The sequence below is a fragment of the Pongo pygmaeus genome, chromosome 22 (genome assembly GCF_028885625.2).
Source record: "Pongo pygmaeus isolate AG05252 chromosome 22, NHGRI_mPonPyg2-v2.0_pri, whole genome shotgun sequence".
Taxonomy (NCBI): domain Eukaryota; kingdom Metazoa; phylum Chordata; class Mammalia; order Primates; family Hominidae; genus Pongo; species Pongo pygmaeus.
In genome coordinates this window covers 25,619,000-25,644,851 of record NC_072395.2, presented here as the reverse complement: position 1 = coordinate 25,644,851, position 25,852 = coordinate 25,619,000, and the positions used below count along the sequence as shown (strand labels likewise).

The following is a 25,852-nucleotide window of genomic DNA, read 5'->3' as shown; positions in this document are numbered from 1 at the left end:
GCCCTCCCTCCGATAGGCAGCCTGTGCCCTGGACTTAGGGGCTTCCCTGGGGGGTGCCCCACCTGCCCAAAGCAGCACAGCCTGAAACCAAAACTGTGAGCAGAGAATCTGATGTGTGTTTGAAGGGTTTCCTACGTCCTCTGTGTTCTCCTATAGAAAGGAGCAGGGGTGTGTCGAGCACACACAAGGAGCTCTAACAACACCCTGAGTGCACCCTCATGCTGCTGAGACGGACCTGGACCCTGGACAGGCCACAGCAAGCAGCCCACTCCACCGCGCCCGTCTCAGTCTGTACAAGTGCGGGATTTCATTTGGCAGATCCCCAAGGCAGGAGAGAAAAGGAGGAAAGCTAACCTAACTCCAGGCTCTCCATGGACGCCAACACCTAGAAGTGTCTGACAGGAGGCATGCGTCCTGGGCCCCGATGAGGCTGCGGGCCATCCCTGCACTCCTGGCTAGGCAGCCAAGAGGCAGGCCTTGTGGATGCTCCGGGCACAGGTGCTGAGCAAGGTGGTAACCGAGTGCTTGTCCGGGAGCTGTGGCCGCCTGGAGGTCACGCAGTGGTGCACCGACCTGAGGAAGGGGTTGGTGCCTGCAACAGAACAGTGGGCATGAGCCTGAGGCAGCTGGTGCTACACCCACGCCCTGTACACCCGGCAGTGCTCTGGGAAGTGGCAGCCCCAGGACTGGCTGAAGCACCAGGAGGAGCTCTGCATGCTGCCTGCCTGGCCATCGGGCTCTCCTCCCAGAGCCTCGTCAGTGAATAACTGAATCTGAATGGGATTTGGATCCCAGGGCTTTGCCTCTGACAACCTTGGGGACCCAGCCCTGGCTCTGCTGTGTGCCAGCACTGGGCTCAGGGAGACTGACCCCTGTCAACATGACTCTCTGGAGCCACATCACCCAGATGGGGCCTTGTGTGCCCAAGCTACTGGTAGGACCTGTCAGCCCCGCTGAGCTCCCTGGTGGCCTCTGGGAAAAGCAGGGTTTGTCCTTGAGCCGTAGGCTTTCTCACCCCTCAGCCACTGAACACAGCCACCCTGGAAAACTGACCTGACACAAGATGAAGGGGCAAAGGGACACAGAAGAAGAGCAGAGACCCCTATTTCTCAGGTGACCACTGGAAAACCCACTCCTGCCCGCGCAGGGGGAGTCAGAAGAGGGGAGGGAGGGGCCTGAGCTGGGAGGTGCTGGAGTGCACAGAGGCTGTCCCTGCAGCACTGGAAGCCTGGTTTTCCAGAATAACCGCTGCCTGCCCTGGGCCCCCAGACAGCTCCCTCTGGGTCTGCCCACTGTATAGCCACTGCCAGTCCATCCACAGTGGACTCTGGGTAGGGTAGTCGATGGGCACATGGCGGCACACTTGGGAGGTCCTTGTTGTTTGCAACACACGAGGCTGTACCTGTGACCCAGACAAGCCCTGGCCTGCCCTGCCTCACAGCCCTGCTCCCACACAGGACTCTTCACACCCCGGGAGATTCTGATGAGGCTTGCGGCAAAGCCTGGATCTCTCTGACTCTCGGATTTCCAAACCTGAAGCCAGAGTCCCCTTCATCGATGGGTGCCCAGAGGTCGTGCCTGCCACCTCCCTAAGGCCCCAGGCAAGCAGAGCCGCATCTGTGTTGGGGAGGTGAGGGTGCGTGGGCTCTGGGGGTGGGGACAGAGGCAATGGCCAGTCTGTCCTGGGCCCAGTGTATGTGAAGACAGAGCAGACAGCCTGCCGGGACGTGAACACAGGATGGGGTCTGGGCACTGTGCCCTCCGGCTTGGACAGCAGAGGCCTGGGGCTGCGGTCGGGGGTTGCTCTCCTGCGCCAGCCTGGCCCTCCTGGACACGCCCAGCTTGCAGATCAGGCAGACAGTACCATTGTTGCTGCAGTGAGAAGGGTCCAGGTTTATCATGCACTTGGGCTCCAGCCTGGCCACCAAGCCCTGGAGCATGCTGGGGGATCACACTGGGCACACATGGCCCAGGGCCAGGCAGCCACCCTCCGTGAAGCCCAGCCCAGCTGGATGTACGTGATGGGTGGGCTGTGGATGGCAGTGGTAGTTGGAATGAATGTGTGGTACAGGGGATGGTTGAAGAGGGTGAGTGGATGTTGGCCAGGACAGCATCCAGGAGCAGCTGGCATAGATACTGCTGTTTGGTCGGTGGCACCAGGGGCAGTGGGGGAGTGGGCTGGAGGCAGGATGGGCACGGTCAGCAGCCCGGAACCCGAGCGTTCCCGACGTAGGGGGCTTTCCCACCCCAGGCCCGTCCTCACAGCCAGATTCCTGAGGCCTCTCTCTCAGCCTCCACCCTTGTGCAGACAATGTTGGCCGATCCTGGGTATAATCCCCACCCCCACAGCCTTGTCCTCCCCAGAGTCCCTGACCCCTCTGGGTTGGGTGGCAGAGGCACCGATGGGGGCCGCAGACAGAGAGTGACTTCTCCCATGTTCCCACCCAGCACAGCAAACCTGGCCTGGAAGAGGCCTGGTGGGCAGGGTCTCAGGTCAGGCCCAGCCCCTACCCAGCCACCCTAACCTTGAAGGCCCCTCCCAGCGGTGCTCCCAGAAGTTCTTGGGGGAGCCCCAATTCTCCCAGGGATGCCCAGGATCCCACTCACCACTGCCATGTCAGTCTTGAGTTTTTTTTTTTTTTTTGAGACGGAGTCTCACTCTGTCGCCCAGGCTGGAGTGCAGTTGCGCCATCTCGGCTCACTGCAAGCTCCACCTCTCAGGTTCACACCATTCTCCTACCTCAGCCTCCCGAGTAGCTGGGACTACAGGCGCCTGCCACCACACCTGGCTAATTTTTTTTTTGTATTTTTAGTAGAGACGGGGTTTCACCGTGTTAGCCAGGATGGTCTCGATCTCCTGGCCTCGTGATCTGCCCGCCTCGGCCTCCCATAGTGCTAGGACTGCAGGCATGAGCCACTGCGCCTGGCCGATATTTTTAAATAAAAAATTACAAAGCTGTTTTTCTTAAAATGTTACAATAAAATTGTATCTGTGTGTAAAATGTATCTATTTTATGTGTACGTGTGTGTGTCTGTGTGTGTGAGTGTGAGTGTGTGTGAGAGACAGAGAGACAGAGACAGAGAGAGAGTTATGAATTAGGAAGCATATGTACCAAAACATTAGTAGTAGTTATATTTGAGTAATGAGATTATGAATGATTTTCACTTTCTTCTTTATACCTTATCAATCATCATCTCAAAATGTACAATCAGAATTCATTATAAGCTATTGTTTGTTTATTTATTTATTTATATTCACAGTGGTGCGATCTCAACTCACTGTAACCTTGGCCTCCCAGGGTCAAGCAATCCTCCCACCTGAGCCTCCGGAGTAGCTGGGACAAATCAAAGTTAAGTCTTCTTCAGTTTAAAATAACTTGTTATAATTATGTTGTTTAGCCTCATGGTAACCAGAAAACAAAAATCAATAATAGACACCCTAAAAATGGAAAGCAAGCAATTAAAACACACTACCAGAAAGAAAAAGTTACCTCACTACAAATAAAGACAGGAAGGAAGGGAAGGAGGAAAGAAAAGAAAGAAAGAGAGAGATCAGAGAGAAGAGAAAGAGGAAGGAAGGGAGAAAGAACAAAAGAAAAAAGAGAGAGTAGCAAAACAACCAGAAAACAAGTAAAAAATGGCAGTAGTATGTTTTTACCAGTTAATAATAACCTTTAATATAAATGAATTAAATTCTCCAATTAAGACACAGTGGCTGAATGGATTAAAAGACAAGACCCAATTATATACTGCCTACAAGAAACTCAGTTCACCTATAGACATACATAGACTGAAAGTGAAGACATGATAAATGATATCCCATACCAGTGGAAACAAAAAAAGCAGGAGTAGCTCTACTTAGATTATATAGACTTTCAGTCAAAAAAAGAAAAAAATGAAGATAACTATATGAGAAAAAGTAAACAGCAGCATAACAATTATAAGTGCATATGCAACCAGCACTCAAGCAACTAAATACTGAAGCAAATATTAACAGACCTTAAAGGACAGACTGCAATACAGTAACAGAATACCTCAATCCTCCGCTATAATCAACACCCCACTATCATCAATGGACAGATCATCCAGACAACAAAACATCATCAGTTAAACTGTACTCTATACCGAATAGACCTAACATTTACACAGCTTTCCACTCTGCAACTGCACAATGCACATTCCACTGAATAGCATATGGATTATTCTCCACAACAGACTATGCGTTAGGCCAAAAAACAAGTCACAACACATTTTTAAAAACTGAAATCATGGCAGGGTGCGGTGGCTCATGCGTGTAATCCCAGCACTTTGGGAGGCCGAGGAGGGTGGATCACAGGGTCAGGAGACAGAGACCATCCTGCCTAACACAGTGAAACCCCGTCTCTACTAAAAATACAAAAATTAGCTGGGCGTGGCGGCGTGCACCTGCAGTCCTAGCTGCTGGGGAGGCTGAGGCAGTAGAATGCCATGAACCCGGGAGGTGGAGCTTGCAGTGAGCCAAGATTGCACCACTGCACTACAGCCTAGGCAACAGAGCGAGACTCCGTCTCAAAACAAAATAAAACAAAAAAAAACCTGAAATCATATCAAGTATCTTTTCTGACCACAGTGGAATAGTACTAGAAATCAATAACAGGAGGAAAAACTGTACAACTATATGGAAATTAAAATACATGCTCATGAACAACCAATAAATAAATGAAAAAAAAGAAAATTAAAAATTTATTGAAAAAATAATAGAAACACAACATAACAAATCCTGTGAGATGCAGCAAAAGCAGTTGTAAGAGGAAAAGGGCATAGCTATAAACGCCTACATCAGAGAAGTAGAAAGATCTCAAATAGCCAACCTGATAGTACACCTGAAGTAATGAGAAAAATGAGAAAAATAAAATGCTGAAATTAGTACAAAAAAAATCATAAAGATTAGAGAAGAAATTTTAAAAATAGAAACAAAAAATACAAAAAGTCAATGGAACAAAGAGCTGGATTTTTTAGAAAAAAATCAAAACTGACAAGCTTTAACTAGACTAAGGAAAAGAAAAAGAAAACAAAATCATAGATGAAAAACAAGACATTACAAGTGATAACACAGAAATATGAAGGCGTGTAAGAGATTACTAAAAACACCTATATAAAAACAAATTGGAAAATCTAGGAAAAGTGATAAATTTCTGGACACATAACAAATTCCCAAGATAGAATGATAAACAAAAAACCAGAACAGATCAATAATGAGTAATGTAATTAAAGCAGTAATAAAAAGGCTTCTGTCAGACAAAAACACAAGAATCATGGTTTTACTGCTGAATTCTACCAAACATTTTTAGAAGAGCTAATGCCAATTTTACTCAACATATTCCCCAAAAAATGAAGAGAAAGGAAGTCTTCGAAACTTGTTATATGAGGACAGCATGACCCTGGTACAAAAACCAGACCAGGAAACAACACAAAAAGAAAGCCACAGGCATTTTAAATATCCCTGATGAACACAGATGCAAAAAAATCCTCAGCAAAATACTTGAAAATTGCACTTGATAACACAATAAAAAGATGATCTGCCATGATCAAGTGGGATTCATCCCAGGAATATGAGGATGATTCAATAAAACACAAATAAATAAATGTGCGACATCACATTCAGCGAATCAGGAACAAAAACCATATAATCATTTCAGTAGATGCTGAAAAAAATAAAAATCAACATTCCTTCATGACGAAAACTGAACAACATGAGTACAGAAGGAACATATCTCAGCGCAATAAAGGCCATATATGACAAACCCACGGCTAACATCATAATCAATGGGGAAAGGTTAAACTCTTCCTTTAAGGCCTGGAACAAGTGTGGCTACTTTGACGCCACTTTTATTCATCATAGTACTGGAAGTCCTAGGTAGGGCAATTAGACAAGAGAATGAAATAAAAGGCATCCAAATTGGAAAAAAGGAAGTCAAACTGTCTCTGTTTGCAGGTGACATGATCATATATATACATAAAGAGAGAACCCTAAAGATTCCACAAAATCACCTACTAGAAATAATTTAGTCAAGTTGCAAGATACAATATCAACATATAAAAATGAGTAGCACACCCATGCACCAACAGTGAAATATCTAAGAAAGAAATCAAGAAAGCTATTTCATTACCAAAAAAATTATATCTAGGGATAAGCTTAACCAAAAAGACAAAAGATCCCACAATGAAAACTATAAAACACAGATGAAAGCTATTAAAGCAGACACAAGTAAATGGAAAGACATTCCATGTCCATGCACTAGAAGAATATTGTTAAAATATCTGTATCACCCAATGTGATCTACAGAGTCAATGCAATCCACGTTAAATTACAAAAGACATTCTTCATAGAAACAGAAAAAAAAAATCCTGAAATTCACATGGAAATGCAAAATACCTCAGATAGACAAAAAAATCTGGAATAAAAAGAAAAGCTGGAGGCATCACACCTGACTTCAAAACATACTACAAATCTGTAGTAAGCATGGTAATACCAAAACAGCATAATAGCATCAAAAAAAGGGGCGGGGGAGAAACGGAGAAACGAAGGAATGACAGACATAGACAAGTGAAACAGAATAGAGAAATCAGAAATAAATTCACGCATTTATGGTGTACTCATTTTTAACAAAGGCACCAAGAACACACATTCGGGAAGGACAATCTCTTCAATAAACTGCTGGGATAACTCAACACCCACATGTACAAGAATACATCTAGGCTTTTATCTTACCATATACAAAAATCTACTCAAAATAAAGATTTAAATGTAGGACCTGAAATTATAAAACTACTAGAGAAGAAAACATAGGATAAATGCTTCATGAAACTGGTTAGGACAAGGAATTTTCAAATAGACATCAAAAGCACAAGCAACAAAAGCAAAGATGTAATTACATTAAACTTGTCAAAAGCACAAGCAACAAAAGCAAAGACGTAATTACATAAAACTTAAAAGCTTCTGCAAAGCACAGGAAGAAATCAGTAGAACGAAGAAACAACCCAGAGAATGGAAGAAAGTATTTGCAAACTATGCATCAGCCAAGGGGTTAATACACAAAATATATAAATAACTACTCAAAAGCAAAAATACAAATAATCTGATTAAAAAAAAATCTACCCCAAATCTTTGTCTCCCACCATTATCTTCCCACCTTCTTTTCCCGACCGTCTTTGGCCTCCTCCCCCTCGCCACCCGTTTTCTTCCACCATCTACCCCAAAACTTTTTCCCCACCATTTTTCCCCACCGTCATTTCGCAAAGCCTTCTCTGCTCTCTCACTCACCACCCTTTTCCCCATCCATTTACCCAAACACTTTCCCCACTGTTTTTTCCCACCATCTTTTCCCTTTCTCCCTGGCCACCTTCTTCTCCCCCATCCCACTCTCATCACCCTCTTTTGCTCCTTCATCTAAGCAAAAACATTTTCTCCTGTCTTTTCCCAAAGCCTTCTCCCCACTCCTGCTGCTCACCACTGTCTTTTCGCCCTTCATCTACCCAAAAACTGTTTTCCTCATCGTCTTTTCCCCCGCTCCTCCTTGCCACCCTCTTTCCCTTCTCTACCCAAAAACATTTCACCATAATCTTTTCGCAAAGCCTTCTCCCCACTCCTGCTCACCTCCCTCTTTTCCCCCTCCATCTACCCCCCAGAATATTCCCTACGGTCTTTTCAGTCTTCCCCCTTCCCACTCGTCCTCTTCTTTGCCCTATCCTGCTTGCCACTCTCTTTTTTGCCTTCCGTGTACCCCAAACTATTTTCCCATTTTTTTCCCAACTCTCTTTCCCCGCTCCCTCTCGTCACCCTCTTTCCTCCTCGTTACCCTCTTTCCCCCCTCCATCTACCCAAACACTTTTTACCCACTGTCTTTTCTTTCTCCACCGTCTTTCTTTTCTGCCCACTATCTTTTTGCAAAACCTTGTCTTCCTCTCGCTGGCTACCCTTTTCCCTTCCCCCACCTGTTACCCTCTTTTCCCCCTCTATCTACCCAAAACCTTTTCTCCCCGCTGTCTTTTCACAAAACCTTCTCTCTCGACTGCTCAACGCTGTTTCTCCCCCCACACCACCCTCTCTTTCCTCCTCCCCTTGCCACCCTCTTTTCCTCCTCCATCAACCCATAAACATTTTACCCACCATCTTTCTGCAAAACCTTCCCTCCCTCCCGCTCCCCACCCTGTTTTTCTCCCTCCATCTACCCAAAAACTTTTTTTCCCACTCTTTTCCCCACCGCCTTTTTGCAACGCGTTCTCCTGCTTGCTATCCTCTTTTCCCTTTGGCACTAACCACCGTCTTTACCCCCTCCATCTATCCCAAAACTATTTTCCTCCTCTTACAGCTCCCGCCACACTGCCGTCTCGGTCGCGGTTACCACCAATCGCAGCGAGGCAAGCCACGGTGGAGCGGCTCCAGCCTCCAGCGTACGGCTAGTGATTACCCATTCCCGGTCCTCTAAGCCGGGCACTGAGCAGCTCCACAGCAAAATACAAGAACCTGGAAGAGCCTGACTTCCCTTCAGCAGCAGTCATATACGAGGTTATATACAGGAGGATTCCTGACTGCATTTTCTGATTGGATGAGAAAAACCCTCCAGGGTTACTCGGATTGGACTTTATTATCATGTTCTGATTGGATGAGAGCCTGTCTTAAGGCAACCAATCACAGCATGAAAATAAAGTCCAATCAGAGTAGGCCTAGAAGTTTTTCTCTCATCCAATTAGAACATGTAGTCCGGGAGCCACATGTAGGTAACCTCAGTACGTAAAGCATACGGAGGCGGTGTCAGGTCATTTCAGGCTCTCCAGTTTGGGCTTTTGGTATCCGGCATGGCTGCTACCTGTTTCTTGCTGGAGCCCCGGACACTGGCTCACTGCAGTTGGTGGTGTTGACAGAGCGGTAGGAGGGCGGCCGGTAGCGGGAGCTTCTCCTGCCGGGCAGGAAGACGAGTAGAAGGGACTGGCACCGACGCATGCTGGAGGCTGGAGCCTGAGCCACTGGGGCTCGCCTCGCTGCGGTTGGTGGTGACGTGGGACACTGCAGCTCGGCCAGAGTGGTAGAAATGTCCTGGTGTAGGTGAGTTATCCGGGGATGTACTGCCCGCCTGTGGGGGCAGGGGTTGGGTGTCCTATTGGGGCTCACTGCCCGAGGCTGCACTGCCTGTGTCAGGGGGCTGGTTGGGGGCACTCTCCGAGGTTGCATTGCTGGCAGTGGGGGGGGGGGGGGTTGGCTGGCTATCGCGGGCTACACTGCCCGCGGTGGCGAGGGTGTTGGGGGGGAGGCAGGTTGTGTGCACTAACGTGTACTGCCAGTGGCGGGGGGCGGGTTAGGGGCGCTATTTTCTGCTGCACTGCCCGGGGCAGGGAGTGATTTGGGTGGTTATTTGGAGCTACAATGCTGGCAGTGGGGGGTGGTTTAGGAGTGTTGTTGGGTGCTGCACTGCCCTTACTCAGGGTGCGCTATCAGGAACTGCGCTACCTGTGGTGGGGTGGGGGCGGCGATTTTGGGGCACTGTCTTGTGCAGCAACACCTGTGGCTGGGTCAGGTTGTGGGCACTATCGGGTGCTACACTGCCTGTGGAGGGGGTAGTTGGGGGGGGTATTGGGGTTACACTGCCTGCAATTGGCACAGGGTGTGTTGGGTGTGCTGTCCGGGGGCTACATTGCCGGCGGCAGGGGTCAGGTTAGGGTTGCTATGGGGGCTATACTGTCAGTGGTGTTGGTCGGCTGCAGAGGTGCTAGCGACAGCAACAGCCATGGTCTCCTTGCTCCTTCGGGTGACTCTTCTCGTTTCCAGACTCCAGAGTGTAGAGGGTGATCTCCTGCTCGTGCAATCTTGAGCATGGCAGGGCCCCCACACCCACTGTGGTTCTCCGGCCTGCATCTCCCACCCACACCCCATGCTCTGTGTTGGGGAGACCACCTGGGACTACCGGGTGGGATTAGTGGGCATCGCGGGGGACTGTGGGAACAGGGCACTGTGGGTGGAGGTGTCAGGAACAGGAACCAGCAGTTCAGTGGGGAGGACTGGCTGGGTCTGAGTTTCTCCTACTCCTGCTCCCCGAGGAGTGCAGCCCTGGTGGGCCCAGCAATTTCTGGCCAGCTGCACCTGGATGGGGGCGGTTTCAGCGAAGGCACTCACACCCACTCCAGTTCCTGGTCAGCTTTTGCCAGAAAGAAAGGCTGGACTTCGGAGGGTGGGTGTGAGTGCCTCAGCTGAAACTGGTTCCTGCCACCCAGTGGCCAGCGTGACAAGGTGAGGCTCTAACGTTACCACTCCCTGCATCCCATTCTAGGTTTTTCTGGCTTTGCCTGTCTAGCTGCTCCAAGCCAGGCTAGAGGAGGAGGAGAAGGAATCACCTGTGGTACGCTGGAGCCAGCATATGGCGTGACTCTGCAGCTCACCTCGTGTGATTGGTGGCAGCCACGGAGACTGCAGCTCGATAGGAGTGGTAGAGGGTGCCCGCGGGGGCAAGGTGGTGGGAACCTTGTAGGGTGGGCTGCTGCGCTGATGGCGACAGCAATTGTATTGGCATTGGTGTTAGTGGTGGTAGTGGCAGCAAGTCTGGGGACCGGGAAGGGGGAGCAGGAGCGCTGCAGGGCCCAGCCCAACCTGGGGTGGGGAGGAACCTGCCGGTGCTGTACCATGGGCCTCGGTGGCAATGGTGGAGGTGCACTTAGGGAAAGGAGTCCTTCCCTTTCTCTTGCAATCTTTGGAGGGTGCCCTCCTTCTGAGCCAGGCATGAGTGGCAGCATTGTCTCATTCTTATCCAAATTTACGGGGTGACTGTGTGTGTGTGTGTGTGTGTGTGTGTGTGTGTGTGTGTGTGTTTGAGACAGAGTCTCGCTCTTTTGCCCAGGCTGGAGTGCAGTGGCGCGATTTCGGCTCACTGCAAGCTCTGCTTCCTCGGTTCACACCATCCTCCTGCCTCAGCCTCCCTAGTAGCTGGGCCTACAGGCACCTGCCAATTTTATTTTTGTATTTTTAGTAGAGACGGGGTTTCACAGTATTAGCCAGGATGGTCTAGATCTCCTGACCTCATGATCCGCCCACCTTGGCCTCCCAAAGTGCTAGGATTATAGGCGTGAGCCACCGCACCCGGCCATTTTTTCCTTCTTTTTTGTTGTGATAGTCTTGGACTTTTTCAAATTTTGTGAATTGGGGAGGGGATAAAAGGTGTCATAATAGGCCTTCTAATTCCTGCACCTGTTCTTTTTGCTTTTTCTAGTCTGTATATTCTTCTTCTTATCTTCTTGTTCCTCTTCATTTTCTTTTGCTTCTGCTTCTATTTCATGTTTCTATTCTTGTTTCTCCTCCTTTTTTTGTTTTCTTTATGCCAAGCAATGGCCTTAACAAACAACAAGCCAAAATTGTCACTGTGTTGTATTATTAAAATAACTGGTCCCTTACTATGTTTTAGGGATGAGGAAAAAAAAATAGGTTGTATAATTAGTTACTTGAATAGCTATGCTTTCATGATTGTGTTAACCCACTTATGCTTAGTGTTCCATTATTGGAATGGTAAGCATGAGGGAGTTAATTACATCCTACTGCTCAAGGTCATTGAGAAGGTCTGATTTTTCACTCATGCAAAAATTCAAAAAATTGCTGCCTCTGGCATAAATGGGCTAATGCGTTATGAGTAGTTATTCAGAGAATCAAAAAATGAAGCATCACATAAAATATTGGTAGCAAACAGCCATTTCATCTCTCTCACATATTTGGAGCTATGCAAGAGTCACGGGGTAAGTTCTAATTTATGAGATTATTAAGTGAACCGTATTGCCTTCATTTTCTTTCTCTGCCACCATTTCCTTTTTTTTTTTTTTTTTTGAGATGGAGTTTCGTTCTTGTTGCCTAGGCTGGAGTGCAGTGGGGTGATCTTGGCTCACTACAACCTCTGCCTCCTGGGTTCAAGCAAGTCTCCTGCCTCAGCCTCCCGAGTAACTGGGATTGCAGGCATGTGCCACCATGCCCAGCTAACTTTGTGTTTTTAGTAGAGACGGGGTTTTTCTATGTTGGTCAGGCTGCTCTTGAACTCCCGACTTCAAGTGATCCACCTGCCTCAGCTTCCCAAAGTGCTGGGATTGGAGGTGTGAGCCACCGCGCCTGGCTCTCTGCCACCATTTTCAAGAGTATTGTCATCTGCCTGAGCAAACCTGGTTCATCACCATCTCTTTGCAAGAGAAAAAGGAAGTGGGGAGAATTGTGTGTAATTTTTTTTTTTTTTTTTTTTTTTTTGGGATGAAGTCTCGCTCTTGTTCCCCAGGCTGGAGTACGATGGCCCGATCTTGGCTCACTGCAACCCCCGCCTCCCGGGTGAAAGCAGTTCTCCTGCCTTGGCCCCCTGAGTAGCTGGGATCATAGGGGCCTGCCACCATGCCTGGCTAATTTTTGTATTTTTAGTAGAGATGGGGTTTCACCATGTTGGCCAGGCTGGCCTAGAACACCTGACCTCAGGTGATCCACCCACCTCGGCTGGCCGTGTGTATTTTAAGGCAAAGATTCACAACCAAAAACAAGGCTTTATTAACTTTTGTATCTAAGAACCTGCAGTGTTGAGCCCTCTTTTATTCCTAGTATTACTACTTTCGGTATGAACTTTTTATTTTTATTTCACTGATTCCTCTAGAAGTTTATGCATTTTCTTGACTGCTTTAAAGACAATCTATATTGTATCATTTTTCAAGCCCCTAGAAATGTGTAAGGCCTATAATTTGGACACTTGTTATTTTTAAGGTTATGAGCATGTAATATACTGTTGATACATGGAAGAATATGTATAAATACCACTAGATAGCTTATATTGAAGAGATAATATCTAAATTTTTGTCCAGAGTTGATTGGGTGCAGTTTCATAGGTGTGTTTCTCAATACATTGTGTCCATGTTTTAAAGCATATAGAAATTTGAATACTGTCTAACCTCATATAGTCCTTGTTTATAGGTTTAATATTTCTAAAGACTAAAGACGTCACAGCTCCCTTTAAGATTCAGTAATATTAATAAAATTTGAGATATACAGGGTTAGAATCCAACAAATTCAAAGGAAAATTGTTAAATTATATAGCTGTATAGCAGGAGTGAAATCCAGGCTCTAAGTTCCAAGGGGGCCATGAGCTATCATCATACAGGTGCATCAGTGACTGGGCATAGAGTTGGCAAAATTATGTAAGAGAGCGAGCTATGGATCCTAATTATGTGAACATGAATTTTTCAACTGCATGGTGCCTCACTTTATCCATCATTATAGTGGGGACAGTAGTAAGTTTTTCTTTTTCTGCTCAGTTGTCTGAATTATTACCCCAGTCTGTCTTGTTGCCACTCTTGATGCCCACATGAGAGGATCTAAGGTAATTTCTGACAACCTGGGACTCCTTAAGGAAAAACAGAAGGTTCCATAAACCCCATTTTAGGACGAAACCTCTGTTTTCCTCATGGAACCCCAAGAATTTTAAGCAGACAGGTCCATCTCAAAAATCTAAGGCTCTTCTCTGTTTTGCCTTGCATTGACCTTTTTGGTTTGGGTGGGCATCAGAAATTAGGGGAGAGAGATCTAAAGAAAATTGTTGATATGATGATGTATTTATTGTAAGAAGTGTTATGAAGAAAAGAAATGTTATATGAGAGAGGATCTTATATGGCAAATTGTTGTCCTAAAGTAGAATGACTAATTATGAAAGAGGGAAATACAGGACAGGTCAGATAAATTTAATCATGTCATAGATGGTCTGTGGAAGTTGTGTTATGGTTCATAAAATGGGAAAGAAAAACTTAACAACTGCTAGATCTTTTCTTGTCTAGAAGTGTTGTGTATGTGATGTATATATAATGGCTCGGCTTAAAAGAAGATGAAAGCTCTTAAATATTTTGTAAGAAAAATAGAAGCTCTAATGCCTTTTATTTCATGTGACTTCAGTAATCTTTGGGAAATAAAGATGGTGTTAAAATCAGTGGTAAAATAGAAATATCTTCAAAATTTATCCATTTGGTCTAATTTAAATCAGAGGTTAAGTTTTAGAAGTGTTTTAATGTCATAAATTGATTCTTTGACTTTGGAAAATAGTTTTGTTTACCTGGTTTGGAGCCGTTAGATTTCTAGGTAAGGTCTCCGGACAGGTGGAGTTAGCCATGTCTCCTAGCTATGCTGGAAAGAGTCAGATTTTATTTGCAGTTCTGTCTTGTATCCTAGACTCTGCACCTGGTATGCAATTAAAACTTACTGCTGCTGCTAATCTCTGGGTTCCATTTAAAATCCTTCCATCACATGACTACTATCCCTTGTACTAAATTTTTCCACAATTAAATACTTAAAATCATTTTTGCTGACTTGACCCAACCATTAGTGATATATTTTAAAAATGCTTATAATGTGTCACAATATATTTAGCAAATGTAGGGGATGACGTTTTTACTTTTGTCAGCATTTACATAGCATTTATGTAGCAATGCTATCTCAAGTATTTTTAGTCATTTAAATGTTAGATATGCTTTTGATTCCTTTGTTTCTATGTAAATAAATATAATTATGAGATATTTAGTAAGTAGTATCAATTACATGTTTCACTTACGGAATATACAATAAAGTTAGGATTATTTTTATACACTACATCATATTTACTTGTTGGCTTTACAATAACTTAGAAATAATATTCTGGATTAACTGTGTGACTCTTGAGAGAGGGAGTTTGTGCAATTATAGTCTTTCCAAATTTTTACTAGATTTTCAAGACTTACGCTAGAACTTTGAGAACAAGGTAATAAATAAGCATATCTGTTAATATCACCTTTGGTCAACTGTTGGCTAGACCCAATGATAATGTAGGAATTAACATAATTTTTCCTACTAAAGGTGTTGGATTTGTTCTGAGAGACCACAGTTTAAAGTCATTGACAAAGAAAGTTTAAAAATTGTTAGATTAAAAACTTTTAGTGTGTTTGAAATTGTTTTGTAGAAAAATATCCTGGTTTGCATTGATAGGTTTTTTTTTTTTTATAAGAACTAGACCAAGAGAAAGGGAGAGTAGTGATAAATGTCCATGTTTTCAAGTTGAGAAGTAACAATCTGTATTACAACAGATGGATTTGATGTCAAATTACAAATGCTGAGAACGTTATATGTAACTGACTTGCCAGAGTAATTATACAAGGCAAAGAAAGGAAAGGCATCTAAATAGGAAAGGAAGGGGTGAGATTGTCTGTGTTTTAGACTCCACAAAAAACCCATTAAAGCTGATAAACACTATATTCAATAAAGTTGAGAGTTACAAAATTAACATTGGTTTCTATACACCAATGACAAGCTATTATCTGAAAAATAAAGTAATTCCATTTATAATAGCAACAAAACTAATATATAAGTAAATAAAAGAGCAAGGAGTAATTTTAATGTAGGGTGTGAACAATTTGTATACTGAAAATTATAGCACATTGATGAAAGAAATTGAAAGCGACAAATAGAAAAAATCCTATATTTATCAATTGAAAAAATTAATATTGTCAAAATTTCAATGCTACTCAAAGCATTCTACAGATTAAATGCAACCACTATCAAATTCCAATGTCATTCTTCACAGAAATAGAAAAATTAGTACTAAAATCTGAATGGAACCACAAAAGATGCTGAAAAACCAAAGCAATCTTTAGCAAAAAGAACAAACCTGGAGGCATCAGACTACCTAATCTTTGACAAAGCAAACAAAAGAAAATGGGAAAGGACACCCTATTCAACATATGGTGCTGGCATAATTGGCAAGCCACATGCAGAAAAATGAAACTGTTCTTCAAAAGGTTAAGTACAGCATTACCACATGACTCAGTAAATTCACTCCTATGTATACACCAAAAATAAATTAAAACAAATGCCTTACACATACAAGTATTTATATCAACAAAAAGTAGGAAACAACAGAAATGTCCATGAATGGTGGAGTGGATTAATAAAATGTGGTCTGTCCATAAAATGAAATATTACTTGGCAATGAAAAAGAAAAACATGTTAATACATGCTCCAAAAAGGATGAACATTGAAAACATGATAAGTGAAAGTAGGGAGTCACACGTAACTATATTATTATGATTCCACTTACATGAAATGTCCAGAATAGGCAAATCCTTCCAGAATAGGCAAATTCTTACGAAGTAGATGGATGATTGCCTAGGGCTGGGAGGGGTTTAAAGGAAGAATGGGGAAAATGGGAAAAGATTGCTAATGGGTGCAAGGTTTGTTTTAAGGAGCATAAAAATGTTCTAAAATTACATCGTGATGATTGTTTAACCAGTTAATACACTTAAAAAATTGAATTTTATACTTTAAATGAGTGAATTAAATAATATAGAAATTATATTTCAATGAACCTGTGAAAAAAGTTTAAAAATATGTGGTATGCATAAACAAAAAGTTCCTTATTTTATTTCCATAGGGTTTTGGGGAAGAGGTGGTGTTTGATTATATGAGTAAGTTCTTTAGAGGTGATTCACGAGATTTTGGTGCACCCAGCACTTGTGCAGTATACACTGTATCCAATTTTTAGCCTTATATTCCTCACCCCCTCCCACCCTTTCTCCCAAGTCCCCAAAGTCCGTTGCAGTATTCTAATGCCTTTGCATCCTCATAGCTTAGCGCCCTCTTACTAGCGAGAGCATACGATGTTTGCTTTTCATTCTTACGTTACTTCACTTAGAATGATAGTCTCTGATCCCATCCAGGTTGCTGTGAATGCCATTATTTTTTTCCTTTTTATGACTAAATAGTATTCCATAAGATGTATATATGTATGTATGTATACGTGTACATGTATATATCATAATTTCTTAATCTATTCATTGATGGGCATTTGGGCTGGTTACATATTTTCGCTATTGTGAATTGTGCTGTTATAAACTTGCATGTGCAAGCATCTTTTTTATATAATGATTTCTTTTCCCTTCTGGGTAGATACCCAGTAATGGAATTGCTGGATTAAATGGTAGTTCTACTTTTAGTTCTTTAAGAACTATGTTTACCATAGTGGTTGTACTAGTTTACATTACCACTAGCAGTATAAAAGTGTTCCCTTTTCACCAAATGCCCACCAATATTTTTTGTTTTTTGATGTTTTGACTGTGGCTGTTCTTGTAGGAGTAAGGTGGCATGGCTTGGGTTTTCTTTTTTTTCTTTTTTTTTTTTTTGAGATGGAGTCCGCTGTGTTGCCAGGCTGGAGTGTAGGTAGTGGTGCAACCTTGGTTTACTGCAACTTCCACTTCCCAGATTCAAGTGATTCTCCTGCCTCAGCCTCCCAAGTAGCTGGGACTACAGGTGCCTGCCACCATGCCTGGCTAATTTTTGTATGGTTTTCACCATGTTGGCCAGGGTGGTCTCAATCTCTTGACCTCGTGATCCACCCACCTCAGTCTCCCAAAGTGCCGGGATTTCAGGTGTGAGCCACTGCTCCCGGCCCGACATTGTGGTTTTGATTTACATTTCCCTGATCATAGTGATGATGAGCATTTTTTCATGTTTGTTGGTCATTTTTTATATCTCCTTTTGAGAATTGTCTATTCAAGTCCTTAGCCCATTATTTGAAGGGATTGGTTTTTTCCTGCTAATTTGAGTACCTTGTAGATTCTGGATATTAGTCCTTTCTCAGATGTATAGATTGTGAAGATTTTCTCCCTTTCTGTGGCTTGTCTGTTTACTCTGCTAATTGTTCTTTTGCTGTGCAGAAACTTTTTGGCTTAATTAAGTCTCGCCTGTTTATCTTCATTTTATTGTCGCACTTGCTTTTGGGTTCTTGGTCATGAAGTCTCTGCCTAAGCCAATGTGTAGAAGGGGTTTTTCCAATGTTATCTTCTAGAATTTTTATGGTTTCAGGTCTCAGATTTAAGTTGACTTTTGTCATCTTAAGGTAAGATGTCTCTTAAGGTAAGAGATGGGGATCCAGTTTCATTTCTTGGCATGTGGCTTTCCAGTTATCCAAGAACCATATGTTGAGTAGGGTGTCTTTTCCCTACTTAATGTTTTTGTTTGCTTTGTCAGAGACCAGTTGGCTGTAAGTATTTGGATTTATTTCTGGGTTCTCTATTCTGTTCCATTGGTCTATGTGCTTATTTTTATACCAGTATTATGCTGTTTTGCTGACTATGGCCTTGTAGTATAGATTGAAGTCAGGTAATGTAATGCCTCCAGATTTGTTCTTTCTGCTTAGTCTTGCTTTGGCTATGCGGGCTCTTTTTTGATTCCATATGAATTTTAGAATTATCAGGAGCCACTGGGTGCCATGGAAGCTTTGGGATAACTTGAGGGCGCATCCTGGGGAAAAAACACCTCCTGTCTGTGGCGCTGACTGCTGAGGACAGCGCTTCGGCGTGGCTTCTCCGTGGCCCAGCTTCTTTGGGGCGTTTTTCTTTCATGGTGAGTACAGAAGCTTTCGTTTTCTGGAATGTTCTGTGTATTTCTGCTAGATTCTCAGTCTTTTTTTTTCTCTCTTGATATCTTACCATTAATTTTACAGTAATGCTCATTCCCTGAGGGCTTTTGAGGTTGGAACGTGTAGGAGGCTTTAGGGCTGTTTCTGAGGGAGACTCCCCATGTAGGCGGAGAAAGAGGAAAGCTCTGGCTGTGGGAGGAAGGGGAAGCCTGGCCCAGGTGGGGTGTAGGGGCCAGGCCCCAGTTTGGCTTCCTTGCTTTCAAGCCTCAGGTGGAAGGAAAGGATCCAACTTAGCCTCCAGGGTTTGCTGATTTTGGAGATACAGTCTCGCCCTGTTTTTGGAGATATGGTCTCGCCCTGTTGCCCAGGCTGGAGTGCAGTGGTGGATGTCAGTTTACTGCAGCCTCCATTTTCTGGGCTCAAGGGATTCTTCAGCCTTAGCCTTTCCAATATCTGGGCCTATGTCCCATGCCCAACTATTTTTTTTTTTTTTTTGTATTTTTGGTAGCGACGGGGTTTCGCCATGTTTCCTAGGCTTGTCTCAAACTTCTGAGCTCAAAGCAATCCTCCCGCCTCAACTTACCAAAGTGCTGGGATTACAGGCGTGAACTACTGCGCCCGGTCTGGTGAATTTTTAAATCTGTGTCCCTGACTTCGGGACATAGGGGTCACTTTTCTCCACTCCCTGCAGTGCCTGCCTAACTCTGTCCCTCTAGTCATGGCCACCTGACTGGGGGAAGGGACCTTGCGTGTGGTTTACTGTCCTCTTTGCAGAAATGTCTATTCAGGGTCCCTGCTCAGTTTTGGGTGGATCATTGGTTTTTTTGTTGCAACTTAGTACTGTTAATGTGTTGTATATTTTCCATAACAACCCCTTAGCCGATTCGTGATTCCTCAAAACGTTCTTCCAGCCTTTCTTTTTGGGTTCATTGTTTCCTTTTCCTTGCAAAAACTTTTCACTTTGATGTAGCTATGCATGATTTTTTATGGCCAGGCATGATGGTTCATGCCTGTAATCCAAGCACTTTGCAAGGCCGAGGTGGGCAGATCACTTGAGCCAAAGAATTTGAGACCAGCCTAGGCAACATGGCAAAACTTCATCTCTACAAAAAATACAAAAAAAATTAGCCAGGCATGGTGGTGTGTGCCTGTAGTTCCTTCCAGCTATTTAGGAGGCAGAGGTGGGAGGATCACTTGTGCCGGAGAGGTCAAGGCTGCAGTGAGCCATGATCATGCCACTGCACTCCTGCCTGAGTGACAGAGTCCCTATAGTTATCACTTCTATGATTCCCTCAAATTTTCTAACAATTTTTTTGAGACAGAGTCTCATTCTCTTACCCAGGCTGGAGCACAGCGGCATATCAGGGATTGTGAGTCCTCCAACTTAGTTTCTGTTTCTCAGGATTCCTTAGACATTCAGGGCCATTTGTGGTTCTATGTGATCATCAGCACTGTGTATTCACATTTCTTAAATTTCTGTGCATAATAAAGAATATAACTAGAGAGTATGCCGGGACTGTTGTTCCTCTGGGACATTTTGATTCATGTATATTTTTAGTAATGATCAAATCAGGGTACTTGGCATATCTGTTCTCTTATACAGGTATTCTTCTTTTTGAGAACATTGGAATTGCTCCCTTCTAGCTTTTCTGAAAAATAATAGCATTTTGTTAACCAGAATCACCGAGCTGTGGTATAGAACACAAGAATGTATTTGTCCTAACTGCAACTTTGTTTCCATAACCAATCCTCCCATTCCCTCCTTCCCCTCTCCTCAGAAAACCACTACTGTGCCTTCTACTTATGGAAGGCAAAGTTTTCTGGATTCCATATAAGTGAGATGAATCTGCTTGTTTTTCTATGCCTGGCTTATTTTATTTAACATATTTTCCAGGTTCATCCATATGGCTCCAAATGAAAATTACGTTACTTTGTTATGCATGAAGAGTATTGCGTCGTGCAGATAAATGCTGCAGTTTCCTCATCCCTTCATCTGTGGATGGACAGGTAGGTTGATTCCATATCTTCTATATTGTGAATAGTGCTTCATGAAACATGGGAAGGCAGGTAACTCCTTAAGGTACTGGTTTCCTTTGCTTTAAATGCATATGCAGTGTGAGGAACATCCCAACTTTTTCACAGTATATTCACTAATTCACATTGGCATCAATAGCACGTAAGTGTTTCCCTTTTTGTAAATCTACATTGGCTGCTACTTTCCAAAAATGTTATTGCTGTTTTTGGTAATATTCATTCTCAATGGAGTTTGATGGTATCTGATGTTGGAGCGTGATTCTGACTTACATATTTGGAGTATTTAGTGATATGGAGAAACTTTTTTTCACCTGTGAATCAGTTTCATGTCCTTTGCAGAAGTGGTTGTGCAGGTCCTTTGCATATTTTTAGCTTGTGAATTTTTTTTAATCTTTTCTCCACTTAGTAGCTTTAGTGCTTGAATATGTTAGATAACAACCCCTTCCAAAATTGCGATTTTCCACAATTTTAACCCAATCATCCTTTCCGCCAAGGTAAGATGCTTTCTCTTTGGGTTCATTGTTTTTTCCCCAGTGCAGAAGCTCTAAAGTGTTGGTCTCACAGTTTTTTATTTGCTTTTGTCAGCAGGGATTTCTGTGTCCAATCAGAGAGGGGAAAAAGAGATCACAAAGTCATTGTATTGTGTATAGGTATTTTTGCCTGTAAGACCATGTGTTATTTGGTTTTCTGTTATTGTGTTAGTTTGCTTAGCATAGTGACCTGCAGGTCTATCCTTATTGCTGCCAAAGCCATTAATTTTTTTTTAAGCTATGTAGGATGTTGTGGTATCTATGTACAGCACTTTTAAAACATGTAATCAACTGTTAAGGGGGTACATAGGTCGATGTTATTTTATATTTCCATGTGAATAGCACTTCCAAGAACATACCCATGCCTGTGTCATTTTGAAAGGAGGATTTATGATTTATTTTCCTTTGTGTAGATACCCAGTTATGCGATTGCTCATTTGGATGGTAGTTCTAAGTTCTTTGAGGAACCTCCAAACCACTTCTCATAGTATGAGAACTAGTTTTTATTCCCACCAAGCATGTAGCGGGGTTTGCTTTCCTCCGTTGCCTTGCCACCATGTTAATGCTTGGACTTAGGACAAATGGCCATTCTGACCGATGTGAGATGGTATCTCAGTGTGCCTGAGAGTTGCATTTCTCCAATGATGAGTGATGTTGATGTGTTTGTTCATGTTCTCTATCCATTGTTTGAATGGTTTGTTTTTCTGCCTCTTGATTTTTTTAAGGTCATGTTAGAGTCTGGCTATTAGACCTTGGTGAGAAGCATAGTTTGGGAACTTTTTCTCCCATCCTGTAGCCTATGTGTTTACTGTGCTGGTGATTTATTTTGCTATCTGGCAGTGTTATAGTTTCTTAGGCCCAGCTTGTCCTTTTGGTTTTTCTTGCTGTTGCTTTTTGTCTAACTGCTTTCCAAAGCCCGTATTGAGAAAGATATGTCCTAGGTTTCCTTGTAGGACTTTCAATAGTTTGAGGTCTTCTGCTGAAATCTTTCATTGACCTTGGGTTAGTTTTTGCATCTGATGAGAGTTAAGGCTCCAGTGTTGTTTATCTGCATGTGGCTAGCCACCTAGCCCAGTGCCCTTCATTGCGTAGTGAGCCTTTTATCCATCTGACGTTTGGTATTTCAGCATGGCTTTGGAGTTTCAGGACATTTTGTGGTCCCACGGGAATTTTAGCATTGTTTCTCTATGTTGCTTTCAAGAAACAAAATTAGCCCTGTCCTAAAGATGTACAACTAGAGGATAGAGTGGGACATTTGGGTCCATGCATGCATCCTTTAGGGATGAAATCAGGGTGTTTAGCGTCATTTTTTGCCGTGTAGAGTTTTCACGTCTTTGAGTGAGGAGAGTGAGAACCCTCCTTTCTGGCTGTCTTGAAAACTACCCTTTGGTAAAGTTTTCTGTAATCATCCTGCTGAGGAATAGAACAGCAGGTTTCATTCCTCTTATGCAATGTGTCACTTTGTACCTGTTTCCTATGCCCACCCATGCCCAGCCTTCTGTTCCAACCCTGGCAAGCACGATGGTGCTTTGTAGGTCTGTGTGAGATAAAGTTTCCTAGATTCCTCATGAGTGAGGTGCGCCAGTGTTGTCTTTCCCTGCCTAGTGTGTTTCATTTACCATAATGTCCTCCAGGTTCCACAGTGTTGCCACGGATGACCTTATTTCAGTACATGTGTCTGGCTGAAGAGTATCTGGTTGTGACTGGATACTGCAGTTTCTGGATCTCATCCTCTGCGGGTGGATAGGCAGGTTGATTCCTTATCTTGGCTATTGTGACTGGTTCCACAGTCAGCGTGGAAAGGCAGATACGTCTTCTGTGTACTGATTTCATATGATTCCAGTAGCGGCACAGCTCAGTGAAATGGTAGTCATATTTTTAGTTTTCTGAGGAACCTCCAGGTGGCCTCTGTAGTGTGCGTACTAATTTACCTGTTAACAGTTGTGGATAAGAGAGCTCTCCTCTTTGGAAATTCACAGCATTTGTGGTTTCCCTTCTTTTAAGATACATGAAGGTCTTTGTTATACTCATTCCACCGAGAGAGACACAGTAACTGAGTCTTGCTCTGATTTTCATTTTTGCCATGATTAGTGATGTTAACCAGGTGTTAACAAGCATACTTGTTTTCAGTTTTGCGTTCTTTGCAGAAAAGCCTCTTTAGTTTCTTTATCCAGTTTTGGTTTGGTAATTAATTTCTGTTTTCTGGTGTTTTTTGCTAGTTGGTAATGTTAGTTACTTACACCTTTTCCAAAAAATGCCTCATCAGCTGTGTTTTTCTCCAAACGCTTCTTATCATCCTTTGTATGTTTCTTTCTTTTCATTCATATTTTTCATTCTTTCTTGCCCACAAGCCATGTAATCTGATGCAGTTTCAGGTGTGTGCAGTGTTCTGGTTTTCCCTTACGTTGGTGACTGATGAAGTTAAAGAAATTCACTAGCATATCAGTCTGTTGCCAGTGAGTTTTGGTTGTTGCTTGTTTGTATTCTTTTTTGTCTTCTTTATTTTTTTGTTTTCCTTTTTGCAAACCATGAGCATAGATCCAGGTTGACCCTGGTATCTGCACACTATATGCTTTCTTCTTAGAGAGTGACTTTTATCAAGTTCTGGGTTTAGGTCTTTCATTGACGTTGAATGAATTGTTGCGAATTTCACACAATAAGAACCCTATGTTATATTGCCTAGGGATATCCAGTTCCCCGAACACTGTATTAGACAGACTCTCCCTTCCCAGGGTGACTTTTGTGGTTCTTTTCAAACATGTGCTTACTCTTATGTTGTGAAAGGAAAATATCTTGGTCCCCCGAAATCATTAAGGAAAACTCAGGCTGGAAACTGCTTAGGGCCAACCTGCTAGGATCCTATTCTATTGAAAGTCACCCCTCTGCTCACTGAGATAGATGCATATCTGATTGCCTCCTTTGGAGAAGCTAACCAAAAACTCTAAATAATGTAATTATTTGTGTATCACTTATCCGTGACCTTGAAGCTCCCTCCCTGCTTCCAGTCTTCCTGCCTTTGCTTAAAGTTGTTCAGCCTTTCCAGAACAAACCTATGTACTACTTAACATATATTGATTGATGTCTCATGTCTCCCTAAAATGTATAAAACCAAGCTGTGCCCTGACCACCTTGGGCACATGTTGTCATGACTTTTCTGAGGCTTTGTCACGAGTGTGTCCTCAACCTTGGCAAAATAAACTTTCTAAATTAACTGAGACCTGTTTCAGATTTTCTGGGTTCACCTTTTGGTAACCATGGGGGATTCTGAGTGGAGATGCCCCTGACCTTTGGCAAATCTCCTGTCAGTGCTTGGGACCAGCGTGAGCTCACTTTATGACCCAAACCAATAGGACAATTTGCTGAGGTCTGAGAGCACCCCCTCCAGAGAATCCCTCATCCCCAAAAATTTGGTCAAGATCTAAAGTTTATTTTGCTGTACAACTCCTCTTTTTTTTTTTGGAGTTTTACTTGCGTCCAACAAGACAAGTTTTCTTACCTCCATGATGTTGGAAGGCAGGTAACTCCTTTATGGAGTTTGAGCTCACTTCTTCTAATAGGCAAGTTTGTTTTTTGTTTTTTGTTTTGAGACGGAGTCTCGCTTTTTTGCCTAGGCCGGACTGCAGTGGCCCTATCTTGGCTCACTGCAAGTTCTGCCTCCCAAATACATGGCATTCTCCTGCCTCAGCCTCCCAAGTAGCTGGGACTATAGGCGCCTGCCACTATGCCCGGCTAATTTTTGTGTTTTTAGTAGAGATGGAGTTTCACCTTGTTAGCCAGGATGGTCTCGATCTCCTGACCTCGTGAACCACCCGCCTAGGCCTCCCAAAGTGCTGGGATTACAGGCATGAGCCACCGTGCTGGGCCTGTTTTTTTTTTTTTTTTTTTCCTGCTTCTAGGATGGTAGAGAGCAGTTTACAGCCTGATACCCATCACTACTAGCTAAGAAACTGATTTTGGATTCTGTCTTGCAAATTCCTTTTAAAGAATCAACATTTAACAACCAGCTGGTGTTAATTTTTGCTTACACTTGGAGTGCTCAGAAATCATATAATTTGTGTGACCATTGTTTGGCAGCATTTTGTCCTCGCTGAAATATGGTAATAAGATTAAAAGAGTTGTTTAAAGGAGCACAATTGTGTAAAAGTCAGCTTAATTAAAAGGGTAACATCCGGATGTGTGTGCGTGTGTGTGTTTGTATTTGGAAGACCTTCATGTTTTTGTTTTTTTTTTTGTTTGTTTTACTCTCCTAAGACCTTGTCTTTTTGTTGTTGTTGTTGAGTAAATGTGTTTTTTTTTTTTGTCTTTTTCTTCTCTGTTGACTGAATTCTGTTTTCACTTGATTTTTTTTGTGACTAAAATAGTTATTGCAACAGAGGCTACTACTCTTGGGTTTTTAAGGAAGAGTGTAGTTTAATTTTATGTTTAATTTGGCTCGAAGAAAAATATTAGTGTCTCCCTCTAGCACCACCAGACTCTTTCTTTCTGTGCTTTATGAAGTAAATTTCACTATTTGATTTTCACCTGAGTTGTTTGCTTTAATGTTCAAATTTAAGGGTAGTTGACAACTGCCTAGGGTTGTGAAACAAGTTATCAAGAATCTGAAAGTCTAAGATAGAAAAAAAGGGGGGAAGTCTTTAAATCTATAAAATGTACTGTGACAGCCCAATGCGTTCACCTTGCCCGCTACCTAGACAGAACCGATTTATCAAGATAGAGGAATTGCAGTGGAGAAGGAGTAATTCATGCAGAGCCGGCTGTGTGGCAGACCAAAGTTTATTACTCAAATCGGTTTCCCCGAGCATTCGGGGATCAGAGTTTTTAAAGGTATTTGGTGGGTAGGGGCTTGGGAAGTGGGGAGTGCTGATTAGTCAG

General features: G+C 43.2%; 1 protein-coding gene and 1 pseudogene across 5 annotated transcripts in view; one reads left to right on the top strand and one right to left on the bottom strand.

The window, feature by feature from the left end:
* Positions 1-455: 455 nt before the first annotated feature.
* LOC129022705 (mediator of RNA polymerase II transcription subunit 15-like) lies at positions 456-2,631 on the bottom strand (annotated as a pseudogene).
* Positions 2,632-8,745: 6,114 nt separating this feature from the next.
* Positions 8,746-25,852, top strand: part of LOC129022338 (POTE ankyrin domain family member J-like) — a 90,337-nt gene continuing 73,230 nt past the window's right edge. For 3 of the 5 annotated variants that reach the window (XM_054468449.2, XM_054468453.2, XM_054468452.2), the window contains exons 1-2: positions 8,759-9,085; positions 20,311-20,423. The gene's annotated coding sequence lies outside the window, so the exon portion shown is untranslated. Of the gene's footprint in view, positions 9,086-20,310; positions 20,424-25,852 lie in introns of those variants that run through there. The other 2 variants (XM_054468450.2, XM_063659652.1) reach the window with 2 other exon arrangements.